The sequence below is a fragment of the Panthera onca genome, chromosome D4 (genome assembly GCF_046562875.1).
Source record: "Panthera onca isolate mPanOnc1 chromosome D4, mPanOnc1 haplotype 2, whole genome shotgun sequence".
Classification (NCBI taxonomy): domain Eukaryota; kingdom Metazoa; phylum Chordata; class Mammalia; order Carnivora; family Felidae; genus Panthera; species Panthera onca.
The window spans coordinates 66,502,434-66,514,963 of record NC_138351.1 but is presented as its reverse complement, the minus strand read 5'-3'; positions in this window follow the sequence as shown (position 1 = coordinate 66,514,963).

Below are 12,530 nucleotides of genomic sequence, written 5' to 3'. Positions count from 1 at the left end.
GAGGCAAACCAAGAAACAAACTTTTAACTGCAGAGAACAAACTGATAGTTAACAGAGTGGAGAGATGAGTGAAAGGATGGGGATTAAGGGTACACTTGTTGTGATGAGCACCAAATGTTGTATGTAAGCATTGCATCAGTAAATTCTACACCTGAAACTAACATTATACTGTATATTAAAAAACTGGAATTTAAATAAAAACTAAAAAAAAAATACTATATAGGCTGAATTTTTTCAATAGTTCAAGATCTAATTAGGCTTTTTAGGCAGTGGACTCAAGTTCTACAAAGGCATTAACTTGTGAAAAAGTTCTGTAAGACCATAGAATGGTAAGAAATGCAGTGTGTTAGGTTTTTTTATTTGTTTTTGTGACTAGTAACACATTGGCTAGAGGATAAGATTGGTAGCTTGTAAGTCAGAGCTAGATCATGGTGTTTGACACGCCGAAGTGCTTGACTCTCTGTTGCTTATTGGTTTTCTCTCAGTGAGTGACTTCCAATCTAAAGGAATTAGACAGAAATTAATTAGGACAGAATTAGGTCCTCTATCATCAAGTAGGTTCTAATTTTAAAGTCTTATGATCTCAGCTTCCTATTCAGTATACATAATGGAAAGAGAATGGATCTTTTCAGGGGCCCCTGGGTGGCTCAGCCGATTAAGTGCCCATGTTTGGCCCAAGTCATGATCTCGCAGTCCATGGGTTTGAGCCCCGCGTCAGGCTCTGTGCTGACAGGTTGGAGCCTGGAGCCTTCTTCAGATTCTGTGTCTCCCTCTCTCTCTATCCCTTCCCTGCTCACACTCTATCTCTCTTTCTCAAAAATAAAAAAAATAATAAACATTAAAATTTTTTAAAAAATAGATCTTTTCATTTGCACTGAGCATTCTTTAGATAAAGAATGTCCATGTGTTGTTATGAGGCCATATCAGAAGAATCTGGAGAGCTTGCTGAAAGGCAAATTCTTGGGCCCTGGGATTCTTATATTATTGGTTTGAGTTAATTCCAGGAATCTAAATTTTTAACAAATATTCTGCATGATTCTGATTAGTTTGTAATCACGTTACTTTGTGATCACATTGTACTATAATCTGCAAGATATACATAAATGTGGGTAGCCTTTCCTATAGGATACAATTTTTTTTATTTATTTTTTTAAATTTATTTTTATTTTTTTATTTTTTCCAATATATGAAATTTATTGTCAAATTGGTTTCCATACAACACCCAGTGCTCATCCCAAAAGGTGCCCTCCTCAATACCCATCACCCACCCTCCCCTCCCTCCCACCCCCATCAACCCTCAGTTTGTTCTCAGTTTTTAACAGTCTCTTATGCTTTGGCTCTCTCCCACTCTAACCTCTTTTTTTTTTTTTTTTTCTTCCCCTCCCCCATGGGTTTCTGTTAAGTTTCTCAGGATCCACATAAGAGCGAAACCATATGGTATCTGTCTTTCTCTGTATGGCTTATTTCACTTAGCATCACACTCTCCAGTTCCATCCACGTTGCTACAAAGGGCCATATATCATTCTTTCTCATTGCCACGTAGTACTCCATTGTGTATATAAACCACAATTTCTTTATCCATTCATCAGTTGATAAACATTTAGGCTCTTTCCATAATTTGGCTATTGTTGAAAGTGCTGCTATAAACATTGGTGCTCCTATGCATCAGTACTCCTGTATCCCTTGGGTAAATTCCTAGCAGTGCTATTGCTGGGTCATAGGGTAGGTCTATTTTTAATTTTCTGAGGAACCTCCACACTGCTTTCCAGAGCGGCTGCACCAATTTGCATTCCCACCAACAGTGCAAGAGGGTTCCCCGTTTCTCCACATCCTCTCCAGCATCTATAGTCTCCTGATTTGTTCATTTTGGCCACTCTGACTGGCGTGAGGTGATATCTGAGTGTGGTTTTGATTTGTATTTCCCTGATAAGGAGCGACGTTGAACATAGGATACAATTTTTAAAAATATAGCTACATTGACAACCCAAACATTTTATTTACTTTAAGAGAAAGAAACTATAAGACAATATATGGGTAACATTTATATAGAATTACAAGTCCAGTTTCTAGATCTAGAAGACTATATACAACATGGGTTAGGATTAATGCAATTTATGTATTATTCTTATATACATTATAGCAAAGGCTATAATATGAAAGTCCACTCAACTGCAAGTGTTTGTTTTGGCCTATGCTCTAATTTCTATGCTCTAATTTCTAGTTTCATTTTTACTTTTTCCTCAATTCCTCTCATGCTCAAACATTGCCAAATATTGGGAAGCATCTGGGCAGGGACCTTCACACCTCTGTGGCTTTGGATGTGCTCTCTCTTAGTCTAAAACGTCCTTCGCAACTTTACATTCTTGGTAATCTTTTAAGACTTATTGCAAGTATACCAGTTTTGCAATCTTCCCTGACTCCTCCAAGCCTAGGTTAGGAATTCCTCCTCTGCTCTCCAGCAACTTACAAAACTCTCTTGTACCTCATATCACATTGTACTATAATCAGCCACTTACTTGAACATCTCCACCACTAGACCATGAATTTATTTAATACTTACATTCAGGGAAATTATTACATAGGCTTGATATACAAAGGATTGTCTAAAACCTGGTTAACCAGAAGATCTAACAATCCCATAGGCCCAATTCCTTAATTATTTTAGAAGAATGCATAACCATTTTGACTTTACCCAGAAATGTTCAGGTAGAATTCTTCAAGGAGGTACAGTGAACCCTTTTTTTAAAAGTTTCTTATTTCATAATTGTGATTATACATCTGAAATGAAATTGAGTATATCATAGGAGACCTAAAAACCTCTTTTATTAAAGTTCTTCCTATAAGATATACTACAACTGCATCTTAGTTGAATGCAATTTGTGGTAATCTCTTAGAAGAAAATCCTCTTTCCTCTTTTATATTTAACTGTAGACTTATACAATATTGTTGTCATATTTAATTTGGAATTCTGTTTATTCCTGTTTTGGTAAAATAGTCTTGTTTCCTTTATAATAATGCCAGTTTCAGCTATTCTCTATCACTTTCAACATTTCATTTCCTCCAAATATCATCTAAAGTTATTTTTTCCTGTACTTGAATATACTTATTAGTTTCTCCTTCTCTTTTTCTGGCCAAATGCCATGTGGGTTTTAATTAATTCCTTCTATAATATTTGCATGCTATGATTTTCTTTAATTTATTCTGTCTACACTCTTGCCTTATTTAATTCAAGGGAACATTTGGGGAATGGATATAGTTTGCATAAAGGATGCTTTGCAAATAAATTATGCTGCTTCCAACTGCCAGAATGGGTAAGCAAAACTTTGCAAAGCCATTTCTATAAAGTCCATTCGCAAACAATGAGAACACTTCTGATTAATGTAGGTTAAAGCTCCACTGAAAGTCATTAGTGCACTTCAATTATACTTGCCCACTTCCTACTTCAAGTTTTAAAAAGTAATGCTGAGTTTAAATGTTTGAAATTACTTTTTCAGCACCAGTTCTAAAAAGAATGTGTAAATCTGGCCCGGTTTGGCTGATAGTTCTCTATCCAGATGGAATTGTGGATGTGAATTTTTAGAACATTACAAGCTTGGAAGTCCAGTGATTGTACCATGATGTTTCACAAATCAAATTCCTGTCTTTTGTTCATTGTTGCCAATATGATACTATTTAATTTCATGTAAATAACTTCCATTTTATTAAAGTTAATTGGGTGAATTAATATAAAGCATATTTTTGGAAGCTTTTAGGAGACAGAGAGAGACAACTTGAAGAGAAGGAGCAGGGCTAAAGGTAGAGATACTAGTATAAAGTGACAGATTGGGGAAAGGGTTAATTAGAAGTCTCCAAAACTAAGAGTGGGAGGGGATACAGAGAGGTTGGAATGATTTTATTTTTTATTTTTATTACTCTCCATTTTTTAATAGAAAATTTTACAATTCAATATTTTATAAACATTCGTTTGTTTAATTGTTTATTATCTCTCTCCTCCAGTGAATGTAAGCTCTAAGAGTTAAAGGATTGTGTGAGTTTTATTTTCAAGTATATACTCAGCATCTATCACAGGGCTGATATATTGTACACTCTCCTTTTTTTTTTTCTAATCTCTTTTTCCATTTCATTTTATTATTTTTTTTCACCATGATAAGTGTACTCTTTAATCCCCATCCCCTGTTGCCCCTATCCCTCTACCAACCTTCCTTCTGGTAACCATCAGTTTGTTCTCTATAGTTAAGAGTCTATTTCTTGGTTTGTCTCTTTCTCTCTCTCTCTCTTTTTCTTTTGCTCGTTTGTTTTGTTTCTTAAATTCCACATGTGAGTGAGATCATATGGTATTTGTCTTTGACTGACTTATTTCACTAAGCATTATATACTCTCTAGCTTATCCATGTGGTTGCAAATGGCAAGATTTCATTCTTTTTATGGCTGAGTAATATTCCATTGTTTATATATACTACTTCTTCTTTATCCATTCATCTGTCTATGGACACTTGGACTGCTTCTGTAGTGTAGCTATTGTAAATAAAGCTGCGATAAACATAGGGTGTATGTATCCCTTTGAATTCGTATTTTTTTTTTTTTTGTTTTTTGTTTTTTTTTTTTGGTGAATACCCAGTAGTCTTATTTTTAATTTTTTGAGGAACCTCCATACTGTTTTCCACAATGGGTTCACCAAGTTGCATTCCCACCAACAGTGCATGGGAATTCCTTTTTCTCCACATCCTCACCAACACTTAGTTGTCTCTTGTGTTGCTGATTGTAGCCATTTTGACTTGTGTGATATGGGTATCTCATGGTGGTTTTGATTTGCATTCTCCTGATGATGAATGATGTTGAACATCTTTTCATGTGTCTTTTGGCCATCTGCATGTCTTCTTTGGAGAAATGTCTATTCATATCTTCTGCCCATGTTTTTATTAGATTCTTTATGGTTTTTTGGGTATTGAGTTGTGTAAGTTCTTTGTATATTTTTTTTATACTAACCCTTTATTGAATATGTCATTTGCAAATACCTTCTCCAATTCGGGAAATTGCCTTTTAGTTTTATTGATGGTTTCCTCTGCTGTGCAGAAGTTTTTTTTATTTTGATGTGTCCCAAACATTTCTCTTTGCTTTTATTTCCCTTGTCTTAGGAGACCTAACTAGAAAAATGGTGCTACCGGGTATATTATACACTCTGATAAATATTTGTTCAATAAAATAAAAAAGGCTAAGAAGTTATTTCATTTTCAGTTTCTGGAAGTGTATAAGCCATAAAGATTAGAGCAGCCCAGGGAGGCAAGGAATCGTGAAGGCAATTTTAAGTACAAGGAAGAATGAAACAACAGCAAGATGAGAGATTGAGCAAGAGAAAATTCTGTTGATTTCTTACAGTCAATGTGATAATCTTTAAAATTGCTTAAAATATGTAATTATTTACTTGTAATGGATTAATGTAGACAAATAAGGAATCAATATTAGTATGTATATATAGGAGTTTTATGTGGCAGGGGAGAATAGAGGAGGTAGAGGAAATAAGATTGGAGTATATTTTTTTTAATTTTTAAAAAATGTTTATTTATTTTTGAGAGAGAGAGAGAGAGAGCAAGAGCAGGGCAGGGGCAGAGAGAGAGGGAGACACAGAATCCAAAGCAGGCTCCAGTCTCTGAGCTGTCAGAACAGATCCTGACGCTGGTCTTGAACTCACAGACCTCAAGATCATGACCTGAGCCAAAGTCAGATGTTTAACAGACTGAGCCACTCAGATGCCCCAAGATTGGAGTATTTTAATGATTTTACACCAGGCATAGTTATTATGGCCATGTTTCTGAACAAATGGAGCATTCTTTTTTTAAATTTTTTATTTCATATTTTTTTTGAGAGAGAGAATGCATGTGAGTGGGGGAGGGGCAGAGTGAGAGGGAGAGAGAGAATCTTAAGCAGGCTCCATACCTAGTGCAGAGCCTGATCTCACAATTATGAGACCATGAGCCGAAATCAAGAATTGGACACTTAACTGATTGAGCCACCAAGGTGTCGCTTTTTATTTATTTACTAATTTTTATTTTTGAGAGAAGGATAGGGCATTCTTTTTTGCTCATAATCAATTTAGGAATTCTTTCTTCTACTGAAAGAAGTTTAAAACAACTTTTCTTAAAAACCTTACCATTTAAAGTAGCAAGACAATTATGGTACTGAGTAGTTTTGTTTCGAGATGCTCCTTGTCAGGCAAAGGATCAGGATGAATTCCACACCAATTTATAGTAGGAGATAAGGAATAGGTTTTATTAGAGAAAAGAAAATCTCACAAGGCAAGATCAGTGACACATATATACATGGTCTGCCAGTCTATCACCACTGCACAGCATGGCTTCCATTTAGGAGATTGTGGGTCTTTTTTCTTAAATGGCAAACATGAGAAAGTGGTCTTATCACGGGAGGAATGAACTGGCCATTTGAATTTTGGGTTCTAGCTATTTATAGTTGTCTGGGATGTTCATGGTCCAGCATCTGAGACATTGTGACCTGTGCAATATTGTGACTCTCTGGGGAAGGGAGCCTGACACCTGGGATGCTCAGCCTGCATGAGCTCCTTTTGGGACCCCATTATCAGCTTCTCAGCCTGCTTGTTGTCTGGGAAACCCAGGCCTAAGAAGCACATCATTGGTAGTACGTGCTTTGTACCCTTTGAAAATTAACTTCTCAAGGTCTCAGCTTCCATATCTTAAAATAGGAATTATATGTATCTCATGGAATTCCTTGGAAATTTGGAACTTATTCCAAATGAACTAGATTTCTTTGTTTCTCAAAAAAGAACTATATAATCATTTAGTAGTGATTATTAAAAAACACAAAATTGTATTTTTGTGAATACTGGGCTTTAAGTGGAGATTTCCAGAGAACTAGATTTCCTTCTGAACTCAAGCATTATTTAACATTTGTTTTAACCTTTTCACATGGACCTGAAAATTAGATAACAAAATGTCCAAATTATTAAGATTTTGAAACATTTTATCTTTATTGCAAAATAACACTGGCTTCAAAAAGAAAAGAGTAGCATGACCACTTAGGAAATATCAAAAGATAATTCCTAGGGTTTCTGGCATACGCTAATGACATATTTCTCTACTTCTCCATGAAATTGACATGAAGAATCTCAATGTCTCTTGTCTTATTGCTCAGGAACAACTCAAGCAAGACATTCCTTATAGTAGGAAAGCCTAAGGCCTTTCTAGAGCATTCTATGAGGAAGCATTAGTGTAGCATGCAGTGGAACACACAGAATACCTTCTGTGTACCAGGCACTATGATTTATCTTTTACACATATTTTTGTATTGCATTTTCACAACAGTTCCTATTGCTCTCCTTCAGTGGTTAATCTAAATAAAATAATAAATTACTGAAGGTAGCTATCTGAGGAGAAAGGATACCCACTTTTCTTATTGAGGAAATGAATTATTCTCAAAACTTTCCATGGATGGAAGGTCTTAAGAAATTTCAGAACTTGGCAGCAGAAATATATATCTATATATATCTATATCTATCTATCTATCTATATATATATATATTTATCTATATCTATATCTATATCTATATAGATATATATATATTTTTTTAATACCAAACTTTGCAGAAGGAAAATAGATGAAGATTTAAATGGAAGAATAATTTAAACAAGAAAACCTCTAAGGACAATGGCCACACTCCCGTTCTAAGGAGAAGACAAGTTCACTGTGTGCAGTAAGGGAACTGGGTAGGACTGTTCCAGATCCATAGAATACTGTTGATCTCATCATCATAGTGCACAGAGGCTAGGAGATTAGAAGCTGGAATTAGACAGATGAAGGTGAAATCCAGGCTTTCATATTTTTCTAACTGTGACTTTAGGCAGGTCATTTCAATTCTCTGAGTAATTGTTTTCTACTTATAAAAATGAATATAAGAAAGGTCTACATAATACATTACAGATTAGTTTACACACAAAACACTAGCACAGTGCTAGTAGGTACATTAACATTGAGTAAGGAGTGTTATTGTTATTCAAATGTTTGTTGCTTGAGCAACTTCTAAAGGGCAGTCTTCCTGGTGTCTAGGATTGGATGGAATCCTTGTTGAGAAGCCAAATGGCTAGGGCATTGTGCCTGACATCAGGAGTTCATACCTTAAGGGAGGTGACACAGATCTTTTCCCATTTATAACATGGAGGATTACCAGAAAGCAGACACTCTTCTTAATCCTGTTCAGATCAAGTTACAGATTTCCTTTTCCTTTTCTTTTTTTTTTAAACGTTTATTCATTTTTGAGAGACAAAGAGAGACATAGTGTGGGCAGGGAAGGGACAGAGAGAGAGGGAGACACAGAATCTGAAACAGGCTCCAGGCTCTGAGCTGTCAGCAAAGAGCCTGATGTGGGCCTGGAACCCAGGAACCGTGAGATAATGACCTGAGCCAAAATCAGACACCTAACTGACTGAGACACCCAGGCGTCCCTAGGTTTCCTTTTTCTTATGAAGTGACATGTGAATTTGAATCCAGAGTTCATGTTAATGCAAATAGGATGAGAACTATTGGCTTTAAGAAATCATCTGTACTATTTAAAATAGCTGGTACTGATACTTGGCATTTGTATGTTAACAAACACACAGTGCACAAATTCATAACAAAACAGATTTCATCTGAATGTACTTTGACAATAAGAATAGTTAACTTTCCATTCCTTTTTTTCATCTGTTTTGTTTTTCCTTCTGTGGTAGAGAAAAGGCATCAATGCTTCTGAGTGAAACATGAGAACTATTTTTTTGCATAACAGATTTATAAGTACCCTGAAGTACCATAATAAGAGAGATAGTAAAATTCCAAATTATTCCCTACTACAAAACTTAAAGTACAAAAACTATTGAAATTTTTGATCATCTTTTTGTTTAAATGTTTATTTCTTTATTTTTGAGAGAGAGAGAGCACAGGCAGGGAAGGGACAGAGAGAGAGAGACACAGAATGTGAAGCAGGCTCCAGGCTCTGAGCTGTCAGTACAGAGCTCAACATGGGGCTCAAACCCACAAACTGTGAAATCATGACCTGAACCCAAGTCGGATTCTCAACAGACTGAGCCATCCAGGCACCCCTCTTTTAATCATCTTTTAAGTCTACAAAGATACTCAAAGCATAATACCATTGTTTTTACTTCTGAAAGAACTTACCCTTAGGGCATTATGTTGTTGTATCAGACCGAGAATTGCTTTATATTACTGTGTGTGAGTTTTATAACTTAAAGAAGATCTTGCTTGGGGGAAACATGCCATTTAAGATATGGTATGTTAGAGAGAAAGAGCTCCAAAATTCATAGGTTCTCTTCCATTTAGATGCTTTAAACCCTCAAGTTATTCTGAGAGCTTAATGAAGAATGCCATATATACATACTATTGCCTCTGAAACTAAGCAGCAGAGTCCCAGAGGGTCAACTGAGAGATGTTTTGATCCATAGTTGATATCAATGCAGGGAAGGCTCAGTCTAAAATAAGAAATGAGCAGTCTTCAAAGACTTGGGATCTGTGGTTTAATTAAAATGAATGGAGGGAGGTATTCAGGGGGAAAATTTTTAGGAGCATCAAGGCAAGAATTTATTGATTTTAAAGACAAAGAAAGTAGACAAGATGATACTCCCAAAGGATAGAATAAATGTTCTAGTAAAAATGGAGCAGCATTATATATCCTTTTAAGACCTCTTAAACATTGTAAAACAAATAGAAATTATTGAAGGCAGATTCCATAGCTCTGGTCATTGGATTTCATGTGAATCAGGATCATATGTTAAAATACAGATGCCCAAACCATATGCTAACTTTAATGGTTGAGATTTTCTGAGGGAGCAGCTAGATGATTTTGATGCAGATCAAAGTCTAAGAATGGATACTCCCTAGTTTTTGTCACCTGATGTGCCAGGCCATACGGAAAAGGCTCTGGACTTTAAAAGAGTAAGGCACCACTTCAGTCTTCCCTTCTACTGTAGGAACTATGGAAAATGGAAGTTTTATTAGAACATACAGCAATGAGGTATTTTTGAAGATTTGATGTTTGTTATGTGTGTGTGTTCATTTGATAAATGCTTTTTTTATATGAAATTTATTGTCAAATTGGTTTCCATATAATACCCAGTGCTCATCCCAACAGGTGCCCTCCTCAATATGCATCACACACCCTCCCCTCCCTCCCACCCCCCAGCAACCGTCAGATTGTTCTCAGTTTTCAAGAGTCTCTTATGGTTTGGCTCCCTCCCTCTCTAACTTTTTTTTTCTTTCCCTCCCCCATGGTCTTCTGTTAAGTTTCTCACGATCCACATAAGAGTAAAAGAATATGGTATCTGTCTTTCTCTGTGTGACTTATTTCACTTAGCATAACAATCTCCAGTTCCATCCATGTTGCTACAAAAGGCGATATTTCATTCTTTCGGATTGCCACGTAGTATTCCATTGTGTATATAAACCACAATTTCTTTATCCATTCATCAGTTGATGGACATTTAGGCTCTTTCCATAATTTGGCTATTGTTGAGAGTGCTGCTATAAACATTGGTGTACAAGTGCCCCTATGCAGCAGCACTCCTGTATCCCTTGGGTAAATTCCTAGCAGTGCTATTGCTGGGTCATAGGGTAGATATATTTTTAATTTTTTGAGGAACCTCCACACTGGTTTCCACCGTGGCTACACCAGTTTGCATTCCACCAACAGTGCAAGAGGGTTCCCGTTTCTCCACATCCTCTCCAGCATCTATAGTCTCCTGATTTGTTCATTTTAGCCACTCTGACTGGCGTGAGGTGGTATCTGAGTGTGGTTTTGATTTGTATTTCCCTGATGAGGAGCAACGTTGAGCATCTTTTCATGTGCCTGTTTGCCGCCTGGATGTCTTCTTTAGAAAAGTGTCTATTCATGTTTTCTGCCCATTTCTTCACTGGATTATTTGTTTTTCAAGTGTGGAGTTTGGTGACTTCTTTATAGATTTTGGATACTAGCCCTTTGTCTGATATGTCATTTGCAAATATCTTTTCCCATTCCATTTGTTGCCTTTTAGTTTTGTTGATTGTTTCCTTTGCAGTGCAGAAGCTTTTTATCTTCATGAGGTCCCAATAGTTCATTTTTGCTTTTAATTCCCTTGCCTTTGGGGATGTGTCAAGTAATAAATTACAGCGGCTGAGGTCAGAAAGGTCTTTTCCTGCTTTCTCCTCTAGGGTTTTGATGGTTTCCTGTCTCACATTCAGGTCCTTTATCCATTTTGAGTTTATTTTTGTGAATGGTGTAAGAAAGTGGTCTAGTTTCATTCTTCTGCATGTTGCTGTGCAGTTCTCCCAGCACCATTTGTTAAAGAGACTGTCTTTGTTCCATTGGATATTCTTTCCTGCTTTGTCAAAGATGAGTTGGCCATACTTTTGTGGGTCCAATTCAGGAATCTCTATTCTATTTTGGTCTATGTGTCTGTTTTTGTGCCAATACCATGCTGTCTTGGTGATTACAGCTTTGTAGTAGAGGCTAAAGTCTGGGATTTGTGATGCCTCCTGCTTTGGTTTTCTTCTTCAGTATTACTTTGGCTATTCAGGGTCCTTTGTGGTTCCATACAAACTTTAGGATTGCTTGTTCTAGCTTCGAGAAGAATGTTGGTGTAATGTGGATTGGGATTGCATTGAATGTGTAGATAGCTTTGGGTAGTATTGACATTTTGACAATATTTATTCTTCCAACCCATGAGCACGGAATGTTTTTCCATTTCTTTATATCTTCTTCAATTTCCTTCATAAGCTTTCTATAGTTTTCAGCATACAGATCTTTTACATCTTTGATTAGCTTTATTCCTAGGTATTTTATGCTTCTTGGTGCAATTGTGAATAGGATCAGTTTCTTTATTTGTCTTTCTGTTGCTTCATTATTAGTGTATAATAATGCAACTGATTTCCGTACATTGATTTTGTACCCTGCAACTTTGCTGAATTCATGTCTCAGTTCTAGTAGACTTTTGGTGGAGCCTTTCGGGTTTTCCACGTATAATATCATGTCATCTGCAAAAAGTGAAAGCTCGACTTCATCTTTTCCAATTTTGATGCCTTTGATTTCCTTTTGTTGTCTGATTGCTGATGCTAGCACTTCCAACACTATGTTAAACAACAGCAGTGAGAGTGGACATCCCTGTTGTGCTCCTGATCTCAGGGGGAAAGCTCTCAGGGGGAGCAGGGGGATCTCAGAGGGAAAGTTTTTCCCCATTGAGGATGATATTAGCTGTGGGCTTTTCATAAATGGATTTTATGATGTTTAAGTATGTTCCTTCTATCCCGACTTTCTCGAGGGTTTTTATTAAGAAAGGATGCTGAATTTTGTCAAATGCTTTTTCTGCATCAATTGACAGGATCATATGGTTTTTTTCTTTTCTTTTATTAATGTGATGTATCACATTGATTTATGAATGTTGAACCAGCCTTGCAGCCCAGGAATGAATCCCACTTGATCATGATGAATAATTCTTTTTATATGCTGTTGAATTTGATTTGCTAGTATCTTATTGAGA